At 38.9% G+C, this 25792-nt stretch overlaps 1 long non-coding RNA gene across 3 annotated transcripts; it reads right to left on the reverse strand.

Annotated features, from left to right (window-relative positions):
* Window positions 1-390: 390 nt before the first annotated feature.
* Window positions 391-20675, reverse strand: LOC105483290 (uncharacterized). Of its 3 annotated transcripts, XR_988150.2 has the most exons (5): window positions 20590-20675; window positions 13726-13812; window positions 1615-1708; window positions 1030-1098; window positions 391-942 (listed from the first exon to the last, which is right to left on the reverse strand). It is a non-coding gene; the product is annotated as an uncharacterized lncRNA (long non-coding RNA). The 3 variants fall into 3 exon arrangements; XR_988148.2 differs by lacking the exon at window positions 1030-1098; XR_988149.2 differs by having other exon boundaries at window positions 391-1098.
* Between the last annotated feature and the right edge of the window lie 5117 nt (window positions 20676-25792).

The following is a 25792-nucleotide window of genomic DNA, read 5'->3' on the forward strand; positions in this document are numbered from 1 at the left end:
ATAGAAGAGAAACAGGCACTTCAATGAGCAGAATCTAGAAAGTGTCATCTTTAAAAGGAAACAGGTGGTTTCCTGGGGAGTCATTCTGACTTGAGCTGAGTTTTAGACCTATTAAGTCTACAAAGAGACTGACTTTCATTCTCTAGGTTCTTAGGGATTTAGGAAATGGGAAGAACTAACAAGAGGAATAAAGCTCCTAAAAGTGCTGCTTAAGCTGCATATCTCCAGACTCTATTCCAATCCCACTGGATGGAGTCCCTGGAAACAGAGACAGCCTGAAAATATGAATTCTTTTTTTTTTTTTTTTTTTTTGAGATGGAGTCTCGCTCTGTCACCCAGGCTGGAGTGCAGTGGCCGGATCTCAGCTCACTACAAGCTCCGCCTCCCGGGTTCATGCCATTCTCCTGCCTCAGTCTCCCGAGTTTCTGGGACTACAGGCGCCCGCCACCACGCTCCGCTAATTTTTTGTATTTTTAGTAGAGACGGGATTTCACCATGTTAGCCAGGATGGTCTCGATCTCCTGATCTCGTGATCCACCCGCTTCGGCCTCCCAAAGTGCTGGGATTACAGGCGTGAGCCACTGCGCCCGGCCGAAAATATGAATTTTTAATAATGTATTTCCCAGGGCCCAGTAAAGGATCTAGGCACTGAATAAAAATTAAAAGAAAAATGCCCACATCTGACTGCAATCATATGAGTCACCCCAAGTGAGATCCACCCTGCTAAACCCAGTCAATTCCCAGAATTTATAGGGATTATAATAAATTATTGTTTTAATCCACTAAATTTGGAGTTGTTTGTTATGCAGGAATATGAGAATTAAAACACATCCTCAAAGTTCAAAAAGGGTGTTCCTGATTGGCAGGCAGCTCTTTTAAAACTGGATCCAGGTGCCTTCCATCTGTGGCTTCACCATCTTCAATACACGGTTTCCAAGATCACTGTGGAAAAGAAAAGAACATAAAGGATAATGCATGGGAGGTCTGTGTGTATCAGGTCAGGAAATGGGATCTACCACTTCTACTCACATTTTATTGGTCAGAATCCATTCACATGGTTACACCTAACTGCAAGGAAGGCTGGAAAATGTAGTCCAGCTGTGAGTTTAATGAACAGCCAGTTAGTCTCATGAACTAATGTTCCTCTTAGGACTCTTTCTTACTGGGTGTCGGGTAGAAACAATGAAACTGGACAAATATCAATATGTCAGTCTCTTCTGATTCAAACAGTCCTTTCACATTCTACTCCCTTTCCTTTCTCCTGTTCCTCACCAAAATGGTATCTGGGTGTTTGGAGCAAGGGAATAGATAACACTGTGGCTTGAGAATAACGGTGTCTTGGATAAGCACATGTGGGTTCTAGGGAGACTTCCTGTTTTACACCTGATTTTCTGATCCTTATTCCCTGCAATGTCCTGTTTGGCATTTAGGGATGCCATGTCTCAGCCTCAGCTGAAGTGGATGAATTGGCCTGTCTCTGCCTTTGGCAGCCTCATGGTACCTGGTATCTCTTGGTACCTGGCAGTTCAGTGACCCTTTTGGGACTTTTGTGTCCCCTCAGTGGGGACACAATGGAACTTCTTCCTCCCCACACCACACCAGCATTCTGCTTACAGGCTTTGGAGAATATGGAGTCCTTTGGCTTGGATCCATTAGCTTGAACCTGATATATGAAGAACAGTGCAGACCAGTATGGCTTAGGAGGCAACTGAAAAGAAATAAAAGCATAAGCCATTAGATCTCAGTCCTTCTCCTTCAAGCAGCCAGCATGGTTAAGTCACAGAGGAGAGTGTCTCCTTTCCTATGGATCCTATCACACTACTTGGAACTATAGTATGTAATATTTACATAATCAGAATACATTTTTTGAGATTGGGTTTTACATTTTTTGAAAATTTAAATTTTTTGATAAGACATTTTGTCAAAAATTTAAATTTTTTCAAAAATTTAAATTTTTTGACAAATCACACAAGACATAGCTAAAGAAAAGTACAAATTTACACTGAATAACTTAAAAATTATAAATATGACTAACATTTAAAAGAAAGAGGTAGAGATAGCATAAGTATGATAAACTTGGCCAGGCGTGGTGGCTCACGCCTGTAATCCCAGCAATTTGGTAGGCTGAGGCGGGTGGATCACCTGAGGTCAGGAGTTTGAGATCAGCCTGGCCAACATGGTGAAACGCTGTCTCTACTAAAAATACAAAAACTAGCTGGACATGGGGGTGGGCGCCTATAATATCAGCTACTTGGGAGGCTGAGGCAGGAGAATCGCTTGAACCTGGGAGGCGGAGGGTGCAGTGAGCTGAGATCGTGGCACTGCACTCCAGCCTGGGTAACAGAGAGAGACTCCCTCTCAAAAAAAAAAAAGTATAGTAAACTCAGTTGTCATTGAGGCAAGACAACAGATACTTTCTAAAACAGATAAATCAAGAACTATAGTATTTAAAGTTAAAATGTTAACTACTAGAAGAAAAACACAAAACAACAGCAACAGCACAACTCTGGGGAATGGAGGTTGGAATGGAGGGTGAGAGAAAAGGATACTTAAACTTCCATTTCAGAATTCCTGTGCTTTGCATTTGAGTAAATTTTAAAACTCAGATACAGATAATACTTTAGTATTAAATACTGCACTAATATTAAACCTTAAAACTAAACAGAGACATCCTCATCAATAAGAAAATACTTACATAATATATATTTATTAAATTTCATATAGATCTTAGAAAAATGAAGTAAATGTAAAGATGTGGGCATTATGGAAGAATATCCATGATGTAGCATTAGGTGACAGAAGTGATTTATAGAGCAATATGGTTAGAATGCCCTTTTATGTCAAAATGTTCATGTTCACATATACAGTTATATGTCACATATGTAGGTACACATTTGTGTATGCAAGGGAAAACTGCGTAGGGATGTGCCCCCAAACACTTTGGAATGTAGAGAAGGAAAGACTTTTGTTTCACACTTATGTACTTTTTTTTTTAACTTTCAAAAAAAGCAGCATGCATGTTCATTATTAATGATATAATTTAGAATATGAGTTTGCATTACGGCACTTTGTCTTATCAGCTGTGTAATAAGGGGAGAGTCATGCTACCTACCCTTTTGTACCTCAGTTTCCCCATCGTTACACAAAAGAACTCCCACCCGTTGCACAGTGGTATGTGTAGATGAAACGTTCCAATCGAAATGTACGAATGTATCCTAGCAGCTGGTAGGGATTTGATACAAATTATATCCTTTCCTCTTTCTCCTTTCAGGGTGAGAAATGGCAGTCAGGGTGACTCAGGAAGAGGGTTGGGTGGAGGGTGGAAAGTGAAGGGTGGAGGGCGGAGGAATGATTCAGACAGACACTATTTAAAAACAGCCCTCAGATGCACAAGGATGAAGCCATCTCTAGCTCCAAGATAACAACCCTCCCCTTTCCTACAATTTTCTTCCAGCTCCCACCCCCATCCTTTCTCTCCTAGACACCTCTTAATGTTTGTTTTAACCCAGCTTTATCCGTATAAAATGTTTGGAGGTTATTAAAATGTTCCAAGATAGAAATAGCCTCCTTTTTTCCTGCCCCTAAGTCATCACACTTAGTTGTGATGCACTTAATGTTGAGTACCCGATGCACTAAGTTCCTGAAGAGTAGAGTTCTGGCCAGGTGTGGTGGCTCACACCTGTAATCCCAGCAGTTTGGGAGGCCAAGGCGGGCGGATTCCCTGAGGTCAGGAGTTCGAGACCACGCTGACCAAAATGGCAAAACCTTGTCTTTACTAAAAATACAGAAACACCTGTAGTCCCAGCTACTTGGAAGGCTGGGGCAGGAGAATCGCTTGAATCCAGTAGGCAGAGGTTGTGGTGAGCTGGGATGGCACTACTGCACTCCAGCCTGGGCAACAGGGTGAGACTGCGTCCAAAAAATAAAAAATAAAAAAAAAAAGTAGAGGTCTGTTTTGTGATTTTTTTCCTCCAGGGCCTAACACAATGACTGACACATGGTACTTACTCAATGTTTACTGAATAACTCCAGAAAAACCTTTCTTGGTTCTTTCCGTGACATTCCCATTGCTCTTATGCCAGGATCATAGCTAATTAATTAATTAGATTAATTTATCCCCACACCAAAAAAAAAAAAAAAAACACACACACACACACACATTTTCAGGGAAGTAATACATGTAAAATAGCTGATATTTATTTGCTTACTAACACAAATGCACCCCTGATTGGTGAAAGTTCAGACTGAGGTACTGGTTTAGTGGAAGGAGGAAAACAAAATACTTCCAGTCACTGAATTTTTATTTCTCTAAGTATGGGCTACTTTAGGTCAAACTACTCAGATGTCTAGGATCTGGCTTTTGTTGACTGTTCTGAGGGGTCTTTGTTAGCTGTACATCAGTGGAAAAGAGACTGAGATGATGGTATTTAGTTGGGATGCAGCAGTCTCAACAACCCAATCCAGTGCTACCTCAACCACATGTCACACTCCCAGCCGCAGCTGCCCATGGAACAGAGAGCAAAGCCACGCCATTGCATGCATTTTATTGCCGTGAGGATTTCATCGCCATCCTCAACACAGATCCCGGCTGAGCTATTCTGGACCATGTTGATGACGCTTTGTGTCAAGGGTAGACATAGACTGAAGGAGGCGTGCACCATGGAAAGTAAGCTGGCAACTTCTTCCTAAAACAGTTTCCAATTCTCTGTGCTCCAGATTTCACCAATCCAGTGTTGAGGAACAGACAGCCTTTCAAGCAAACGCAGCCCTTCCCCCACAACCCACCATCCTCAGGACTCCTCCTCTTTGGAGAAGCATCGAGGGAAGAGGCAGGGCAAGGAGAGTGGTCAGGAGTAGCTAGAGGCTCACAGCTTCTTAGCTGGGACCTCCGGAGTCCTCCTGGACCATGGTTGCTAGAGAAGTGAGCGGCAAGGGGAGGACTTAGTCTCCTGGTTTTTAAATCCCAGGTCCTTCCGAGGAACCCCAGAACAACTTCCTGCTGTCTCTAATTCCTCCTGCCTACAGCTGACTTTGGAATTGCTTGGCTTGGCTTTGTTGACATCATAATAATTATAGTCATTTTCATTAATTGCTCCCTATTTGAGCCTAATTGCCATGGATTACAATAAAATTATGCACATCATTCAATGTGCCATATTAACTTCAGATTTTATACCATTGTAACAGTAGCTTTGATTCACTTTGAGATATTATTGCCCACACGACTTAGTTATATACACTTTTTTTTTTTTTTTGATAGACAAAAACAAACCTATTTCAGGTAGCCAAATCAGCGTAACCAGCAGGGGAGCCTCAGGAGGGACTGGGACTAAGAAAAGGGAAGTTGTCTTTTTTGCTTTTTCCTATGCTTCCCCTTTGTTCTTTTCTCTTTCTCCTGGTTATCTTTTTTGCTTCTCCATGGCAGCAGATGCTCTTCCACAGTAGGCTCCTGATGTTCGATGACCTCCATTCAAGTGACCAGCCTAGACTGATGGCTATTTTCATTCTGCTTCCAAATTCCCAGGAGAAAGTATCCAAGTAACTCAGCTTGGTGGATTATTTCTGATTCAGTCAAGTGTGGTCAATAGATGGCATGACAGTTCAAGAATTTCAGGGGCTCCCAACCTATGGGTGGTTGGGTGTGTGAGGGTGGTGGTAGAGAAGCTCTCCAGTTTGCAGGGGTCCCCGTGGCCGCGGACCTGTACCAGTCCGTGGCCTGTTAGGAACGGGATCATACAGCAGTAGGTGAGTGGCTGGTAGGTGAGCATTACTGCCTGAGCTCCGCCTCCTGTCGGATCAGCAAGTGACATTAGGTTCTCATAGGAGCGTGAACCCTATTGTGAACTGTGCATGCGAGGGATCTAGGTTGCACACTCCTTATGAGAATCTAATGCCTAATGATCTGAGATGGAACAGTTTCATCCTGAAACCACCCCCGCCCAATCCCCCACCTGGTCCGTGGAAAAATTGTCTTCCACAAAGATAGTCCTTGGTGCCAAAAAAAGTTGGGGACTGCTGCTTCAAGGCTTTCTGTAAGGTGGGGGTAATAATGCAGAGAACCTGTCTCTTGGGGTGGTGGTGAGTGCTGCAATTGGCATTGTTCACAGGGTACTTTGCACAGTCCTGGCACATAGAAATCACTGAATATAATGTTTACCATTATTGCTGTTATTATTATCTCTTTGGGTCCTTAAAACATTTTTTCAGGATTTTTAGGTGGGTATGATTTCAAAATCCATAAAATCCACCTAAAGATTTATATGAGAATAATCCAAAAATCTCAGGGGAATCATATGAAAAAGATTATTTATTTATTTTCCTCAAATCTCTGAACAACAGTTGAAACGTTTTCACACACTAGATCTCATTTTGGAGAGCTTGGAGACGTGGCCTGTAAGGTTTCACTAATCCAGGAGGGGGCAGGCTTCCCAAACACAAATGCCCTCAGCTGCAGACCCGCGGCTCCAGGAGAAACAAAGGCGCGTCAGTGAGAGCCGTTTCAGAAATCTAGTATTACCTTCAAAAAAATGTAAGAAATCAAAAGCAACTGAATATTTGCATGGCCTAGAAGAATCCCTGGCTGTGTCATCCATAGGCACCTTGTCACTTGCCAGACCGGGTCGGCTGTAAGCTTGTGAAGTAAGCAGAAGAAATTTCCCGTGTCCCCACCCACTCCTATCTTTGCCTTTGTTTCTGGTCCTCTGCCCCCTTCCTTCCTGTACCTTCCTCCTTCGTCTTTGTTCCCCTCTTCCATGGCAATCTATCTTTGGGAAAAATAACTGTGATTTAAATGTTTAAAGAAATAAGGATCCTAGGGATATTAGGTCGCTTCAAACACTTTCAAGAACATGATAGTCACTAACAAGGGAACTTGCGTGTGGATGCCCTACCAGGTAAGAGAGGTGGAGGATTCGTGACTTAAAGCAAGGGCATTGAAGGTAGATAGGGCTGGTTTAAATCCTGGCTTTGGTGATAACACATTGCCACTCTGTGACCACTTCCCAGCTCCATTACCCCGGGTAAATTACTAAGCCTCTTTGTCCTCATCTGTAGAAGGAGGGTAGTGTTAGAACCCATCCCAGGGTATCCTGAAGATTAAAAAGGACAGTGCATGTCTAGTACCTAGTATTTGGCACATAAGACATACTCAACTGTAGCTGTTATTATAATAAAAGTTTTATTATAGTGACATGACGTTAATACATTACAGTAATATAATTTTTTATTACTTTTTTTTTTTTTTATCATGGTCCTATTTTATACCACACATTAGACAATTTCTGGTGTATTACCTATAGGTCTGAACTGGAGGAAAAGGATACATTTTAAATGAAACATGACATATTAGAGACAACACAGAAAAAAATGAGCAGGATGAAGTTTCTGGAAACTCCTATAAAAATCTGTTGAAAGAGTTGTGGTCATTGGAACTGAAAAGTATGAGAATAAGAGCTTAAGAGCAATGCATCTTCAAATGCAGGAACGGCTGGAGGGAATCCCAAGGGTCCTGGACAACCCTACTCCTCTAGATCAGGAAGGTTTTGCCCTTGTTTCTGTTAGCTGCCCAAGGGGAATTACTGCCTCCATTTCAGTTTATGTTAATTTCTCAGTTTGGAGGTTCTCAGAACCAATGGAATGACAGACCCATGGTTACAAACTCTCAAGGGAAACTTTTCCCCTAGAGCCCAGACTACTGAGATAGAATCTATCACCTTTATTGTCTCCCTGAGCCTACGGGTGCATTTCCTGATTCATTCCCTCACTCTGAGTATAGCCCTTCTAAGGACCAGGATTTCTACAGAGGTTGCAGTTCCAACACCCAGCATTCTGCATCTCCAGGCCTCACATTCTGCCCTGGCCTGAGCATACTAATCCAAGCCTCTAGGTGCCTGAGCCCGGCAACTCTCACCCTGAGTGGCTCTAGCATACATGCACGTACTCACTGCTCTCATTTTTCCTTCTCACTTCATTTTTGACTCCAGGAACTTTTTGAACTTTCTTCCAGCATTCAGCCGTGTCTTAAAGGAGACTTGTTTTACTGGATCCAGAATTTCTGATTATTGTGGAGCTACATGGTTTTTGGATTGTTTAGTTTACCATACACCTAGAGGCAGAAATTAGTTTAAAAAATAATTAAATACTTAAATACAAAATTTAATCACATTTAGAGGGAAGTTGGGAGTTCCCAAGGGGCAGATTTAAGCTCTCTATTAAAGGAAGCTGCTAAAGAGAGTTGTGGAATGGTGAGATCCAGGCAGTGTGGGCATTGGTTGACTCTACGATGCCATCATGACGATTGTCACATTAAATAATTCTGAAGCTGAAAGAATTTAAGGGAATGTTTGACCTGCCCCACAGTACCTGTATTTAAGACTTAATAGGCCATGGGGAAAGTCAGTAAATGTTCAGGAGAGTCTTTTTCTGAAAAAATGTTCCCACCTAAGGGATTAAGGACCTCCTGTAAGGAAGGCTGGGCTCAGTGAACTACTCCACAGCCTTCAATCTGTTTCTTTGTGCTTGTGGGGCAAGAATAAGCTAAGAGCACCAGGGTTGTCAATATACTTATTGTAGGAAATAAAGAGGTTTGTTAAAACAACAACAACAACAACTACTACTCATGACTTTGGAAGCAGTCATGTGATAAAGACGTGAATTCCAAGATCTCAGTCATTTCCTCTCAGTGAAACATTATCAGAGACCAACAGAAAATCAATAAAAGATTTCAGTCTCATAGAGTTTGTGTAAATATTGCAGAAATGACTTTCACAAGGGTGATAAGCACAGCCTTATCACATTTAATTCAGCTGAGAAGTCCAACTAAAACATAAAACTCTACCCCCTCTGATGGCAAGACGTTTTATAACAATGAAAGTAGCTGGATTTATACTGTATAAGCCAGCACTTGAGCACTCATCCATGCAGCCTCGCCACCTCAACAGGTTGCCAGCGCCTGCCTTCCCACTCCTCTGATGCCAAGTAAAATTGTAAAGTTTGCCTGTGATGCTCCCAGATTCCTGAATTCATCCCTATTCTCAAAGAAAACTTTTCCATTCCCATTCAGACACTTCTCAGCTCTCAAAAAAGACAAGGAAACTAATTTCTACTGAAGTATGAAACTAGTGATAGTTTAACATGCACCTCTTTATTTCACATGCACCTCTTTATTTTTCCTAGAAGAGTTGCAATTTAACAGGAATCAAGATTCTAACCTACAAGCGGAGCAGAACTGTGTTTATTGTGTGCTATCTTTTGGTTAAGGAACTATATAATTGTATTTGCTTATATTTTCAAAAATAAACCATGAAAGGATGAGACCAAATCTGACGAAAACAATTACCTCTCATATAGGAGGAAATGGGATAGAAAGCACATGAAAGCAATCCTTTTCTGAATTTACTTTGTTTTGTGGTTTTTACTTTGAAACAGAGGTGTGTGCTAAAGCCAGTTTATACCAGCTGGCAAGAGCCAGTTAAATTTTCAGGAATTTTGTGAGCCAGCTATGAAACAGCTATTATCAAAGATTAAATTATGTAACTTAATATGAAATAAATTATATTTAAAAAGACAATAAATACTTAAAACTCATGTTTTAATTATTTTTATACATTTTACAATTATCTGTGCTACTGAGCTTTATATGTGTCATATATGCATGGTAGAACTCCTATATAATGGTGTACTACCAAATTCTTCCAAATTCTGCATTAACTGTTATAACATTGATAACTCAAAATCAGTCATGGTGGTAATATGTATACCATAAAAATTGACAAAATCCAGTCTTTTATTTATAAACATTTACCAGCATAATGCTACTTTGGAACTGTGTTAATATTTCACATCATTTAAAAGTTAATATTTTACACAATTTAAAATTCTTAAAGAGTAAATCACTAAAAATAAAAAAAAACTGAAATAAACAAACATCAAATGTGTATCACTTAGTACTCATAACAATATGAAGACAAATTATTTCAAGTGACTTTAAAGCATAGTATTTTGACTGTAACTTTCTACTACCATATATTCTAGAAGGGGGAAAAAGGAAAGAATTCTTAATCTGCATTAAGTAGTATTATTGCTAGTAGTAATAATTATATTGTTACTTTAGAACTATTAATACATACACATATGTGTGTATGCAAATAATTTACTATTAGGAGCCAAGATTTTTTTCAGTATAAAAAAATACATAAAATATAAACCCCAAAATGTTAAGTAAAACTTAATAATCTGAAATTCAAATTATATTGGTATGAATACATGATTTATTTTAGGCATGTGATATACTAAGGAATAAAGATAACAGTAATTTTCTCATTGGGCATAGAACAAACAGAAAGACCATGGAGTAATGTCTTTAAAGTATTGAAAGAAAAAAAGTCAACCTAGAATTCTATACCTGGCTAAAATATTTTTTTAAAATGAAGATAAAAACTGAAGACTTCTTAGACAAAAAAACTAAAAACAATTCATTACCAGCAGGCCCACACTGTAAGAAATGTTAAACTCCTTTAGGCAGAAGGAGTAATTCCAGATAAAAATGTGGATCTTCAAAATGGAATGAAAAGCACCGTCAATGGTAACTACATGAATTTCTTTTATCACATTATTCAAATGTATTTATAAAATAATTGACTGGTTAAACAAAACTTATAGCAATATAAGGTAGAGTTTACAATATGTAAAAGTAAATTATATAAAAACAAAGGCTTGGCCAGGCGCAGTGGCTCATGCCTATAATCCCAGCACTTTGGGAGGCTGAGACAGTTCACCTGAGGTTGGGATCACCTGAGGTCGGGAGTTCAAGATGAGCCTGATGAATCCGGAGAAACCCCATCTCTACTAAAAATACAAAATTAGCAGGGCGTGGTGGCGCATGGCTGTAATTCCAGTTACTCAGGAGGCTGAGGCAGGAGAATAGCTTGAACCTGGGAGGTAGAGGTTGCAGTAAGTTGAGATCACGCCACTGCACTCCAGCCTGGGCAACAAGAGTGAAACTCCGTCTCAAAAAAAAAAAAAAAATAGCTCAAAAGCTAGGAGAAGACAAGTGGAAGTATACTACTGTAAGGTTCTTATGCTATACATGAGGTAGTATAATATCAGTGGAAGGTAGACTATGTAATTTAAAGATGTGTACGATGAATCTTAAAGCAACCACTAAAATAATGAAACATAGAGTTACAGCTAGTAAGCCAACACAAGAGATAAAATGGAATAATATCACCAGGCATAAGAAAGGTAATTTCCTAATAAGAAATTAGACAATTTATCAGGAGACCTAACAATCTTAAATATTCATACCCCTAACAACAGAGTTCCAAATTATATGAAGCAAAAACTGAGAGAAGTGCAAACAGAAGTATATGTATCCACAATATAGCCAGAAATTTTGATACTGTTCTCCTGATAATTGATAGAGCAAGTAGAGAGAAAATCAGTAAGAATATAGAAGAGCAACAGTCAACCAACTTGACCTAATTGACACGTATAGAAAACTCCACTTAATGAGAGCAAAAGATACCTTCTTTTCAATTGCCCAAAGAATATTTGCAGAGACAGATCATATTCTGGGCCATAAAACCAGTCTCAATACATTTAAAAGGTTCAAGTCATACAAAATGTATTAACTGATGTTAATGGAATTAAATGAGAAACAAAAAACAGAAAGACCTCTGGAAAACACCCAAATATATGGAAACTAAATAACATACTTTTAAGTTACCCATGGGTCAAAGAAGAAATCAAAAAGGAAATTAGAAAGCATTTTGATCCCAGCACTTTGGGAGGCTGAGGTGGGCAGATCACAAGGTCAGGAGATCAAGACCATCCTAGCTAGCACCATGAAACCTCGTCTCTACTAAACAAAATTAGCTGGTGTGGTGGTGGGCTCCTGTAGTCCCAGCTACTCGGGAGGCTGAGGCAAGAGAATGGTGTGAACCTGGGAGGCAGAGGTTGCAGTGAGCCAAGACTGTGCCACTGCACTCCAGCCTGGGCGACAGAGCGAGACTCTGTCTCAAAAAAAAAAAAAAAAAAAGACATTTTGAATGAATAAAAATAAAAATAAAAATATTTCAAACTTTGTGAGATACCACAAAAGCAAAAAGCCCATATTTTCAAAGAAGAGAGGTCTAGAATCATTGACTTCAGCTTCTAACTTCAAAAACTAGAAAAGATAAAATCCAAAGTGGACAGAAGAAAAGAAATAATAAAATCTTAGATGAAGTCAATGAAATAGAAAATAGAAAAAAAATCAATGAAAACAGAAGCTAATTCTTTAAGAAGATCAATAAAATTGCCAAACCTTCAGCAGATTGATAAGAAACAAAAAAGAAAGAAGAAATGAAGTCAGGAGTTAGAGAGGTGACATAACTGCAGATTCTACAGATACTAAAAGGACAATATGGGAGTATTATTAACAACTTTACGCTAATATCTTCACCAACTTGAATGAAATGGAAAAACTGCCTAGAATTACAAACTACCAAAACTCTCTCAGCATGGATCTGATAATCTGAATAGCCCTAAATCTATGAAAGAAATTGAAGTTTTAGTTTAAAATTTTCCCACAAAGAAAATTCCAGGCCCATGTGGCTTCAGTGGTGTATTCTATTAAATATTTAAGGACGTAAAAACTACCCATTCTACACAAACATTCTGAGAAAATGGAAGAGGAGGAAATTCATTCTATAAGGTATGATGATTCTAGAACCTAGGATATTACAAGACAAAAAAATTACAGACTCATAACCCTCATGAACATAGATGCAAAAATCCTAAATAAAACTTCGGGAATCATATGTAATAATTTAGAAAAAGGAGACCACAACATGACCACATGCTATTTATCTGAGGAATCCAAGAATTTAACATTTGAAAATCAACTTAATGTAATTCACTATGTAAACAGACCGAATAGGCACAGAAAAACATTTGACAAAACATGACATCTGTTTCTCATTAAAAATCTCTCAGCAAATTTGGATAAGAAGGGAATGTCTTTAACTTGATAAAGGGAATCTATGAAATAAACTATAGCATACATCATACTTAATGATGAAATATTGAATATTCTTCCACTAAGGTCAGGACCAACACAAGAATGTCTGCTCTCACCACTTCTATTTAACAGTGTGCTTGAGATTCTAGCTTGGGCAATAATGAAAAAATAAATAAATAAAAGAATAAAAGATGTTCAGATTGGAAAGGAAGAAGTAAAACTCCCTTTATTCCCAGATAATGTGATAGCTTACATAGGAAATCTGAGCAAATCTTGAAAAGCTCCTAAAACTAATAAATGGGCAATGTTGCTGGATACAGGATCAGCAAGCAAGAATCAGTTGTGTTTCTATGTACTTGCAACCAACTATCAGAAATTTAAATAAAACAGTGCTGCTTACAGTAGCATAAAAATATGATACATAGATGTAAATTTGACAAGATATGTGCAAGACCTATATGCTGAAAGCTACAAAACATTGCCAAAATAAATTAAAGCAGATCTAAATAAATAAAGATATCATGGTATTGAAGACTTGATATTGCTAAGTTAAAGTTCTCCCCAAATTGATCTGTAGATTAAACACAATCTCAATCAAAATCTTCACACACTTTTTTGGTACAAATTTACAAGCTGATTCTGACATTTATATGGCTATGCCAAGGACCTAGACTAGTTAAAACAATTTTGAAAAGAAGGAAAAAGTTGAGAACACTAAACATTACCTGATTTCAAAGTGTATAAAGCTGCAGCAAGACACTGTGGTACTGGAGTCAAGTTAGACAAGTAGACCAAGGGAACAGAACAGAGTCCTGAAACAGACCCAAACATAAATGAAAACTTGGTTGTTGACAAAGTTTAAAGCCCAGTTCTTGGACAAAAATGTAGCCTTTCAACAAATGGTTCTGGAAAAAAGGGAATATCCATGTGCAAAATAAATGAACTTTGATCCACATGTTGTACCACATACAAAAATTAACTCAAAGTGAACAGTAGACCTAAGTGTAAAATCCCAAAACTATAATACTTCTAGAAGAAAACATAGGATAAAATTTTTGCAGCCTTGGGTTAAGCAAAGATTTCTTGCACAAAATACCAAAAGCACATACTGGGTGAAAATATTTGCAAATCATGTATCTGATAAATAACTCATATCAAAAATATCTAAAAACTCTCAAAATTCGACAATAAGAGAAAAAACAACCAAATAAAAAAAGGAAAAAAAAATTAAATAGACACTTCACCAAAGAAAATATATTGGTAGCAAATAAGCACAGGAAAACATGCTCAACATCTGTAGTTATTATGGAAATGCAAATTCAAACTGTCATGGATATCACCACATATCTATTAAATTGACAAAATTAGAAAGACCACACCAAATATGAGGAGGATGTGGAGAAACCCAAACTCTCATATACTGCAAGTACTTAAAATGTAAAATTTGAAAAATTTTGACTTATGCATACACTCACAAAATTGTCACAACAATCAAGATGGTGAACACATCTGTCATTCCCAAAAGTTTACTCATAACCCCATTTGTAATTCTCCCCTCCCACCATTTCCTGTTGCCCCCTTTCCCTTAGTCCCCAGGCAACCATAGAAGCCACAGATCCTTTCTCTGTTACTATAGTTTAGTTTTTTATACCTTTACAGAAATAAAATGGTATAGTATGTATGCTTTTTGTCTTGCCTATTTCACTGGTGATAAATTTTTGAGATTCATCCAAGTTGTTGTGTGTATGAATAGTTCAGTTCTTTTCATTGCTGAGTAATATTCCATTGTATGGATATACCACAATTTGTTTATTCATTCCATGTTGATGAACATTTGAGTAATTTCTACCTTTGGCTATTACAAATAAAGCTACCATGAACATTCTTATATGACTTATGCCTTTCTTTCTTTGAATAAATACCTGGGAGTAGAAAGTCTTCATCATTATGGTAGGGATATATTTAATGTTTTGTGGAAGTCCTAAGCTACTTGAAAACCTTCTCAAAGACCTATTGAGGTAAGGATCATTTATCTTAGAGATGAGGAAATTTGAGTCTCAGAAAAGTCATATTGATTTACCCAGTGTGTCTCTGCTAGTAAGTAGTACAACCAAGTGCAACTAAGTTTGGAACAAACTTAATTCTTCTGATTCTACACCCAGGAGATGCTTCCATCAGCCCATAGACATTCCTAAAAACCTAGTCTCACCACTAATATTGCTCAGCATTTATACACTGTTACTACAGAAATAGGAACTTGGAGACCTCCTGTTAAAAGAGTGCTTCAAAAACATTCTATGAAACATTAATCTTACAAGATGATGTGTGACACAAGCGTTTGATGGTTAAGGAAACCTGGGAGGGCTACACCCATTAGCCCCCTTGTATAAGTACATCATGTTAAAATATGACAGATATGAGAAATTCCATAGCAACAAATTCATTTATATTTGTCTAATCATGTACATCCTAACCATATTTGAACTTAGAACTTGTTTTTTCACCTACAACTTTTTACTAGATATTATAAACTTTATAATAAAAATGTGTTAAGTGTGTAGTAAACTTTAACGAAATTTGAATTAAGACTTGTCAGGTCAGGATAACAGCACAGCCTCCTTTTACTTTGCTCTCTCAGCATCATGAAAGATACAAATAGAATGACAACTATTTAAAAAGTAAAACTTTGCACCAGGCATCAAATTGTGACTCTTTATAGATTGCCTATATATCAGAATAAAATCATTTAATTCTTATATTGAAGCAAAACCTACTGGGGCTTATTCATTTCAAGCTGAGTTATTCTTTGACATATTGAAATTCACTACAAGAAAAAACAATCTTTATTCTAAGCCTTTTCAAAGTTGATGAACAAAGAAAGCCACATCCAAGTTGTAAGTACATCTCTTCAGCTGTGTGGATAATGCAGCCTCATGCAATTAAGTTAAGTGGAAGTAGTTAAGAACAATTTGTTGATCTTCATGGCCTTTTGTCTGTAGGAAACCGATTCTATTCAAAACCATATGTCTAGACCACATTTATGCTTTAGAAACAAGGCACCAAATTTTGATCCAGACTGCCTAGGTTACCTCTTGAACCTACTGACATCTTTATTTTGAGTGTAAATTTTTCCGCTTTAGTAGAGCAGTGTGCCCCAAATCAAAATGGTGAGTGTTGCAAATTCTGGAAATCATAGGTTGCCAATTCTTCCTTTCCACTCACACTGTCAATGACTGTTCAGCATGATGAAGAGGCAGGAATAAGAATGGGAGAAGGCAATGCAGAAACTCCCTAAGCAGGTTATTCTCCATCTTCAAATACATTCTCTGTATTTGAATGGCCCTCCATCTCTTCAGGGCCTACGGAGGCTCCATCACTCTGGTTCTCTTTCCCTCTGGCTTCTGATTGGGATTAGCCAGTGGTGAGCACCATGAGGTCCTGAATCTTGCCCCTCTTCCACTACCCCTTGCACCCTCTTTGCCTGTCTGTTCTTGGCTAGGGCTGCCTTCCTCTGCTCTCAGCTGTGGCTCCAGTCAGGCACCCCCTCCCTCCCACAGCTCTGCAGCTGTGCTCAAGATCTGCTCAATTCTCCTCCCCTGCTCCCTTGAGGTCTCATGATGGTGAAGGCTGCCCAGTGCTGCCAATCCAGGGTGCTTCACTCCCCTTGTTTTCCTCTTGACTCTGCTCCCACCTCTGTGAATAGTCCCTTTGTTAAACGTCTACTCATTACCCCTTTGAGTGTGCCAGCTGTTCCCTGCCAATATCGTCACATGTACCCATGTTCTAATGTTAAAATTCCTACCAAATCACTTAATTTATATTACAGTTAAAAGTTGTGATATGAGTTTTTCAAATTAGATGTCTTGCTTTGAAAGGGGAAATTTTTAGAAAATGTATTTTTAAATGAGTGAGGGTATTTTATACTAAAATGGTGAATCCTAACTTTTTTCTCAGTAGGTTGAGGAAAGCATTTTAGCTACTTAAGACTGGCTGACAAAAGTGTGTCTTCTCTCCTTTTTCCTTTTCACACTCACAAGAAGTTCTAGGACATGCTGGCCCCAACTGAGGCCATCTCCTCACCCCACACCCAGACTTGTGACTCCTCTGGATAAAGGACAAAGTTGATTTGCTTTCCTTGTTTTTAAACCATAGCTGCTAAATTGAGGGAAGTCAAATGATCTGGTATTCTAACATTCCACATCTCCTTCCAAATTCTTTTTCTTTTTTACCCCCTATTTTCTTCCCCACCTTGTTCTATTTCCTACAAAATGGCTTTTGTTTCTTTCCCCCTTCTTTCCTGTTGTTATGTGATGGCCCATGTCCCAAGACTGACCCTCAGCCACTTGTGAGGTGTGTCACAGTGACGTATAACTGATAGGAGCCAGGGTTCTTAAGCTTGCAAATATTTTACTTAAAAAAATAGATGCAAATGGATTCAAGGTTACTCTGCAGAATAACATAACTCTCAATAATCTAAAATCCATAGTGCTTGGCCAGGTGTGGTGGTTCACTCTTGTAATCCCAGCACTTTGGGAAGCTAGGGTGGGAAGATTGCTTGAGCCCAGGAGTTTGAGACCAGCCTGGGCAACATGGGGAGGCCCTGTCTCTACAAAAAAATTAAAAAAAGAAAAATAGCTGGATATGGTGGCATGTGCCTGTAGTCCCAGCTGCTTGTGGGATTGAGGTGGGAGGATCGCTTGAGTTGGGGAGGTCAAGACTGCAGTGAACTGTGATCCCACCACTGCACCCCAGCCTAGGCAACAGACTGACCCTGTGTCAAATAATAATAACAATAATAATAATAACAAAACCCATAACACTTTCTTGAGTGGGAGAAAAAAATGTGGAATGATCGCGAATGTATCAGAAATTACACATAGCTGATAGTCTTGCCTTTCTATTACTGATCTACATTTAATAGCTCCGGCCATTAAAAATCATTGTAGCACTTTATTTCTGCACACACAAATTGTTTTTGACTCATTAAAATCTGGACATGCCTGTGGGAGTGTTGCAGATTTAAATATCATTCATCAAGTAAGCTGTCGTACAAAAAAAGTCTAGCACAGCTGCTTCAGGGAAAAACTAAAAGAAACCGCATTACTGTGGGGAAATCCCCAATGGAGGTCCTATATGGCTTGAGAAAGAAACCCTCAATTGTAATAATTACATCATTATATTTGTGGATCTTGAATGAGTCTTATCTGTTAAAGATTGCTTCCCCCTTCAGCATCATTTTTTATTAAAAATTTTTCCCAGCATCTTCTTCTTCTTTTTTTTTTTTTTTTTTGAGACAGGGTCTCGCTTTGTTGCCCAGGCTGGAGTGCCATAGTGCAATCATGGCTTACTGCAGCCTTGAACTTCTGGGATCAAGAGGTCTTCCCGCCTCAGCCTCCTGAATATTTGGGATTACAGGCATGAGCCACCACGCCCAGCCCAATTTGTCTTTTAACAACAAATTTAGAGAGTATTAAAAATGTCTTTTTCACAGGCAGAACTATTCTCAATGTGTTCAAGCAGAACTCTAAGTCCTAAGTTAAAGACAGTCACATAACTGGGTTCCAAACTGCAGCATATGATTCTGTTTTGAGCACAAGATGACACCAGGTGTTACAGTTTTGAAAAGAGATTTGTCAGGGCCTGGCTTGACCAGCTGCAGCAGGGGCCTGGGAGGAGTTGGCTCTGCAAGGAAGGGCCTTACTGGGGAGAGTCAGCAGGGTCGGCTCCATTGAGCAGCAGACTCTGGGAAGGGGTCTCCTGTGGCAGGCAGAATCCTGTGTCCAGTGGGCCACATTACAGATTGGAGGGCATTGTTGAGAACAGCAATTTACATCAGAGAGGACCAGCAGAGTTCATCCCCACAGGAGCACTGCTATGGGAAATTGGAAACAGGCTGCTGGGAAGCTAATGGCAGCTGGCAGTACAGGGCATACTGTCTTCCAGCAGCTGAGCCTCAGGTACAAATGCCACATCTGGGAGCATCTGGTAAGGAAAAGGCAGGGCCGGTCCTAAAGGTACTGACACCAGGCAAGTCAATCAGGTGCAAGAACGGGAAGATACTCATTTGCAGAACTGGGTGAAAAATGAGAATCAAGGCTCAGAAAATGACCCTTTATTGAGGCATTAACCAAAAAAAAATTAAAAAAAAATTTTTAGTAGAAATGAAGTCTCATTATGTTGCCTAGGCCAGTCTCAAACTCCTGAGCTCAAGAGATCCTCCTGCCTTGGCCTCACACAGTGCTGGGATTACAGGCATGGACCACCACACCTAGCTTGAACCCTTTTGTGAAAGTGAAACATGAGTGCAGAGTCAGAGAAGCGGTAGAGCTGACAATGCAAAATCCAGAGTTTTAGAATAGAGTTTGTTAATCCCTTATACTTAAAGACTTATCTGACTTTTTAAAAATGTGGGCTGGATCTTCAGCTTACAGGAACCTCTCTCTCAGCACTCAAAAGAGAGAGAGAGAGAAAGTAAAATATATATATATACATATATATATATAGGTTCCCTGAACTTGTCTATGACACATAGTGTTAGTCAAGATTCTTGGGGGCAAATGGCAGAAATCCAATTAAAATTAGTTTTAAGAAACTACAATGAAAGGAATTTACTTGCTCATGTAACTGGAAAGTACAAGGCTGGAGCTGCCAATTACAAAAAGGGCTCAAATGCTGTTCCCTGGGCTCTTTACTCATCTTTCTCTTTACTGTTTTCTGCTTTTGTTGGGTTGGTAAGTGTTTAACAACTAAATCTCTGGGGAAAAAATGTATGTACGTACATACATACACAAAGTTATTATAAATTTTACTAATATAAGGAATGTATAGCACAATTTACAAAGAATAATATCTAATATTCTTTTTTTTTTTTTTTTTTTTTTGAGACGGAGTCTCGCTCTGTCACCCAGGCTGGAGTGCAGTGGCTGAATCTCAGCTCACTGCAAGCTCCGCCTCCCAGGTTTATGCCATTCTCCTGCCTCAGCCTCCCAAGTAGCTGGGACTACAGGCGCCCACCACCTCTCCCGGCTAGTTTTTTGTATTTTTAGTAGAGACGGGGTTTCACCGTGTTAGCCAGGATGGTCTCAATCTCCTGACCTCGTGATCCGCCCGTCTCGGCCTCCCAAAGTGCTGGGATTCAGGCTTGAGCCACCGCGCCCGGCCTAATATTCTTTATGTAAATTTGATACAGCTAATTTATTCTCATAGGATACTTTTGTTTATTTTTGTTAAACTCTTGTATCTGTAAACAAATATGGTTGTTTTTGAAGAACCAGTATAATTCTGACTTGAATGTTAGTGGATATTTTCATTTACAAGAAAGACAATGCTATGTACTAAACTGTGTCCTCCTCGAATTTATTTGTTGAAGCCCTAACCCCTAAGGAGACTGTATTTGTAGATAGGGCCTATAAGGAGGTAATTAAGTTAAAGGAAGTCATGAAAGTGGGGCCCTAATCTGATAGAACTGGTGGCCTTAAAAGAAGAGGAAGAGGGAGGGAGAATTCTCAGACTCGAAGAAGTCATCTAAGCACACAGTGAGATGGAGACCACCTACAACCCAAGAGAGAAGACCTTAGAATGAAACCTACCTTTCTGCACCGTGATCTTGGACTTCTAGGCTCCAGAACAATGAGAAATAAATTTCTGTGGTTTAGGCCATCCGGTCTATGGTATTTTGTCATGGCCCACAGAGACTCACACAGATAAAAAAGAAAGTGAAACAATAAAGACATATATGGGAACTTTACGTTTTTTGCAAAGACTAACAACTTTGCTCAACCAGATAATAGTTTTTGGATAATAGAATATTTTATTTCTTTTTTGTTCTGTTTATGTAGCATCTTTAGAGATGACACATTTTAAAGTTTAATCTGCATTACTAACAATTTTTCCATCACTGTTAACTTTAGATAGGGGATTGGCAAAATGCCCTGTGGTCCTAATCTGGCCTGCTGTCTGTTTGTTGTAAATGAAGTTTTTTGGAACACAGCCACACTGACTTTGTTTACGTATTGTCTATAGCTGCCTTTGCACTGCAATGGCACAGTTGAGGAGTTCTGACAGAGACTCTATGACCTGCAAACCCTGAAATGTTTATTGTCTGGTCTTTTACAAAAAAAACTTGTGAACTTTGGTTTAGAAAACCAACAAAATAATAAATTAAGCCTTGTAGTGTTTGAAAATTTTCATTGTATAAATATTCCCACTATGGGTAATTTCAAGCTGCCAATGTAAATGTCACTGAACACAGAATTGAGAAAAAATGTGCAGTAAAACACCATTATGTAGCATTTCCACCAAAATACTATATAAGTTCCAAAAAAACTTTTTTTTTTGTTTTATAACAAAAGGTATAACTAACCCCAGGAACATAGATAATAATAAAATGCAGTCAAATAGTTAGGAAAGGAGTTTTGAATATGTACTATCTTTGCTTTTACTATAATTTATTTAATTGTAAGTTTATATAATTTGCTTTTTAATCATGGCTGTCTTTAATGACCGGCTCACAAAATCTCCTGAAAATTTAACAGTTGATGCTTATGAGCCAATATGAGCTGACTCCAGCACACCACCATCTCGGTTTCTCCAGGCATGTTGACCTAACTCTCCTCTGCTGGCAACAGGCTCCTTATGGCCAGAAAGTTTGTGGCTGGCTGCCCCAAGCCTATATCTTATAGCCTCTGATAACAATGATGAAAAACTCTGGAGCCTTTAATATCCATAAGTCACATTCAGTGCCTGGAGCAATCATTCTGGAGAATAGGCTAGAGTGAGTACAATGACAGATAATCTCACCAGGACTACATTGAATGGGACAGGGGCTGTTCCTTTCTTATAGAGTGACTGTGGGTATATAAAAATTGCCTAAATTCGTTCCTAGCAATCCTACTTGCCCAACTCTAAATGCTTGTCAATGTTGAAATGAGGTATAAAGAATTCAATACAACACCCCAGTGAGTTGGGATCATGGTAAAGCACAGTTGAGACAAGTACTTCCCTGGATGTGGATATCAGGTATGCCATTAATGTACCTTTCAAGTACATTGATCCCCTCTCACTGCAAATAAAATGTATTGATCTTTTTAATCTCATCCATGTTGACATTCTAGCCAATGTAAACACCTAGCATTTTTTCATGAGATCTGCTCTTAAGACATTTTTACATGATCTAGATTTGAAAAAAATGTATTTTTTCTAGCCTCAATGTGAGAATTGGTTTTTTTCTCAGTTGTTTTTTTATTTCAGCCCACTTTACCAATCAGTTGAGACATTTTAATATTTTGATTCTACTGTCTGCAATATTGTCTATTCCCACCAGCTTTATTTTGCTTGTATATTACAGTTATTTATGATTTCCATGTTTTTATCCCAGTCATTGTTAAACTTAAAAAAAAAAGAATAAATTCCTTTGAGATACCACTAGAAGCTTCTTTTCACATTGGCATCCAACCATTAAGTGGCATCCAACCATTAAGTGATTGCACAGTGAAACTGGTGCAAATCCAGCCCATGTGTAATTATTGCACATGAGCTCTGTTTTCTGTGTGAAGGAAGGATCAATGTCTTCCGCCAATTATACTTCATTCTTTGAACAATACTCTAGAGAAACTATTATGCAATTAATATGATTAGGGTTTTATTTTTTGGGAAAAGCAAATAACATCAATTTATGATGTTAACTATTGTTCTAAAGTAGGTCATAGTAAGATCTATAAACCCCTTTTCCAGAAGATAAACATCCATCTCTTGCAAAAATAGAAGAGACTGTATAATGATTGCCACATTTCTGTGAGACATTCCTTTGTCTAGAATTTATGCTGATTTGTGGTTTAATAAAGCACAGTGAGGGACCTTCCCATTGAAACTATCTAAAATGAGTTGTGATAGGTGGTGATGTCTCTATAGCCCATCATTTCTGCCCTCTGCCTCTTAATAGAAGAGTTCAAACACCTTGATTTCTTGCACAGTCACTTCACCATGGCCATGGAGTTCTTGTATGTTTGTGTGTGGTGGGGGAGGAGTTGGGAGTGGAGATGCAATCTGGAAGACCACGCCCTACCCATTTCCAACTCTCCCCCTCACCACACACAGGAATTTCTCATAGAAATATGGCAATCAGTATATAGGGTCTGAGGGTATCTCTCATCTTGACCAAGCTCTAAAACAATGTAGGCCCCATGATAGGACTAATTTTTCTCCTGGTTGTATGCTGTGTTCAATGTTGAGATGGCAGGTGCTTTGTGTCTAGCTTGCTGTTAAGGGAGGAGTACAAGACAACAATTATGGGGATTGAGGGGTTGAGGTGGGGAGACACCAGAGTTAAAGTATTGAATTGGTATCTTGCCCCATCAGATCGTAGGCTGATTCTTGCTTCCCCATCAAGATTGTGTCACTTTTTGGTGTCCTTCGTTTTGTGTCCCTCCTTGCATTTTTTTTCAGATAGCTTGTCAAAAACAGAACTCCTCAGAGTACCTATGTACCTGCATTGGTCTCTATTTTGGCTTTCCATTTTATTTCTACTTGAGATCATTTATGATGATCTTGTCAACATTTTGCTTTGTAGAACCTCCAATTTTTCTTTAGCCATATTCCTTCTTAGTCTCAGACAATGGATCGTGTCTCCACTTCTTTTAAACATCCTTTGAGCTACTTCCTCAGGGAAGTCCAGGGAAATATCTACCCACTCAAAATTCCTCCCCCTTCCTCAACACTATGTGACAGGGTCATTTTTTCTCATGACTGCTGTCTCTTCCATACCCTCAGCCAGTCTTTTATGTTGATCAGAACCATGTTTGGCATAGCTGTTTTTCTCATTGTTTTCCTTACTTTAATGGAGGATGAATTGTCAATAAACTAAGCCAAGGATTTACTAGATACTCCCCTGTGGGAAGAATGGCACTTCTAGCAGAAGTATGAATTGCCAACCCTCCATTACTAAATATAACCTTGCCACAATGTCCTTCTGAATTTCACACAGGGTTTTATACCTTCTTGACATAATTCTTCCATTAGATTGATTTTCTGACCTAGATTTCCCTTCTAATGGCCCATTCCACTTGACAGTTCTATCCTTTTGGGACTCCGTAACACCAATAGTATCATACATACTTTTCTCCATGGAAAGGTCAAGCTCATTTTCTTTGTTTATCCAGGTGGATTCTACGAAGCTTGTTTATTTCTACATGTCCAGCATCAACAAAGTACCTAGCACATGATAAGTAGTCAATAAATGCAGGTTGAATAAAAATAAGCTGGTATAGATGCATATGAAAAACTAAATATTTTTGAAAACTCTTCCCCTAGCTGCATTTTCTTGAGAATAATTGGGCTCCTTTTTTGCTATTGTTCTTTTCTCTGTATGTCACAGACTTATGTTTAATGGATTTTAGATCCTAGAACTTGAGTTTACAGGCTGAATATGTGCTATGGGCTTACTAGGGTAAGCCCTTCTTGCTCTCTCTCAAAGAGCAATATGAATCATCTTCTTGCTCTCTCTCAAAGAGCAATATAGCATTGAGACTTGGTAAACCATAAATAGAAAGCAAAGGGTGAAATTTCATTGTAAAACAGCAAAAAGAATCAGAATTCCCTTTATTCTTTTAGGGCAAAAGATCACTTCTTGCATTATTTGAAGGTGTCACATGAGAGACTTGCCTGCTTTTCAGAGGGCAGTATTGCATATTTGGGGCTGAAAGAAACAGGAGAGCAGAGGAGAAAGATAAGTTTTGAAAGCTCAGAGGTTTTATTCTAAGGTATAAGCAAGCCATTGTGGACAGTGTTCCTAAGAGAAACTCTCAAATAGCTTTTATAGGCAAACCAAGAAAAACTTAATTGAACATCCTAGAGAGCTGATTTTCCCTACCTACAGAGATAAAAATGATATTGCAATGCAGAGGGTAGGGCAACTCTTGGTATAGGTTACAAAGGAGTAGTTAAGTCCTAAGAGAAAGGTCATATTTTAAAATAGGTTGAAGAATAAAAGAAAGACTGAAAAAAATAATGGAAATATGGCAAGCACTTGGGCAGATGAACATGTTAAGAATACAGTCTGTGGAGGGGGCACACTACTTCTTTCTTGCTCCTCATTAGCAAATGGTGGGATCAAGTGTCCTGGAGAGTGACATAGTTTTACAGACCAATTTTCCAGGAAAGCATTTGGTTTCAGTGCAAATAAATTAGCGAATAAACTACCGGAAATACTGAAAAGGAAATCTCATGTGATTCAGAGTAAACTTAGGGATTCCTAAATGAAGAAACATCACCATTGTGCCCATGCCAAAAGGGTGATAAGGATTATTCCTCTTTCTTCAACAATTTCTCTTTCACTTCCTGATTTCAGTGGGCATTGGCAGGGCGCAGTCTTTGCTTGTTGCTCTTCTCTCTTAACACACTTTATTTATTTATTTGATTTTTGATTTTTTTTTGTAAAGACAGGATCTCACTATGTTCCCAGTGATGGTCTCAAACTCTTGGCCTCAAGTGATCCTCCCACTTCGGCCTCCCAAAGCACTGGGATTAGAGGCATGAGTCACCATGCCCAGATGACACTTAATTTTAGAAGGCTCATTGTTGCCCATAAACTTCAGCACCCCCCTCTCTCTGTATAGATGACACCCAAGTCATTAACTCTAGTCAAGACTCACTCTCATCACTTCCATCCCCATCACTGGATAATTCCACTTCAACATTGTGCCATGATCTCAGACTCCTCCACCAAAGTCACCATGTGCTCAGAGCACATCCTGCCATATGAGCTTGCTCTCTGGCAGGTAGGGGAGACATCTAGAA

The sequence above is a fragment of the Macaca nemestrina genome, chromosome 11 (assembly GCF_043159975.1).
Source record: "Macaca nemestrina isolate mMacNem1 chromosome 11, mMacNem.hap1, whole genome shotgun sequence".
Taxonomy (NCBI): Eukaryota; Metazoa; Chordata; class Mammalia; order Primates; family Cercopithecidae; genus Macaca; species Macaca nemestrina.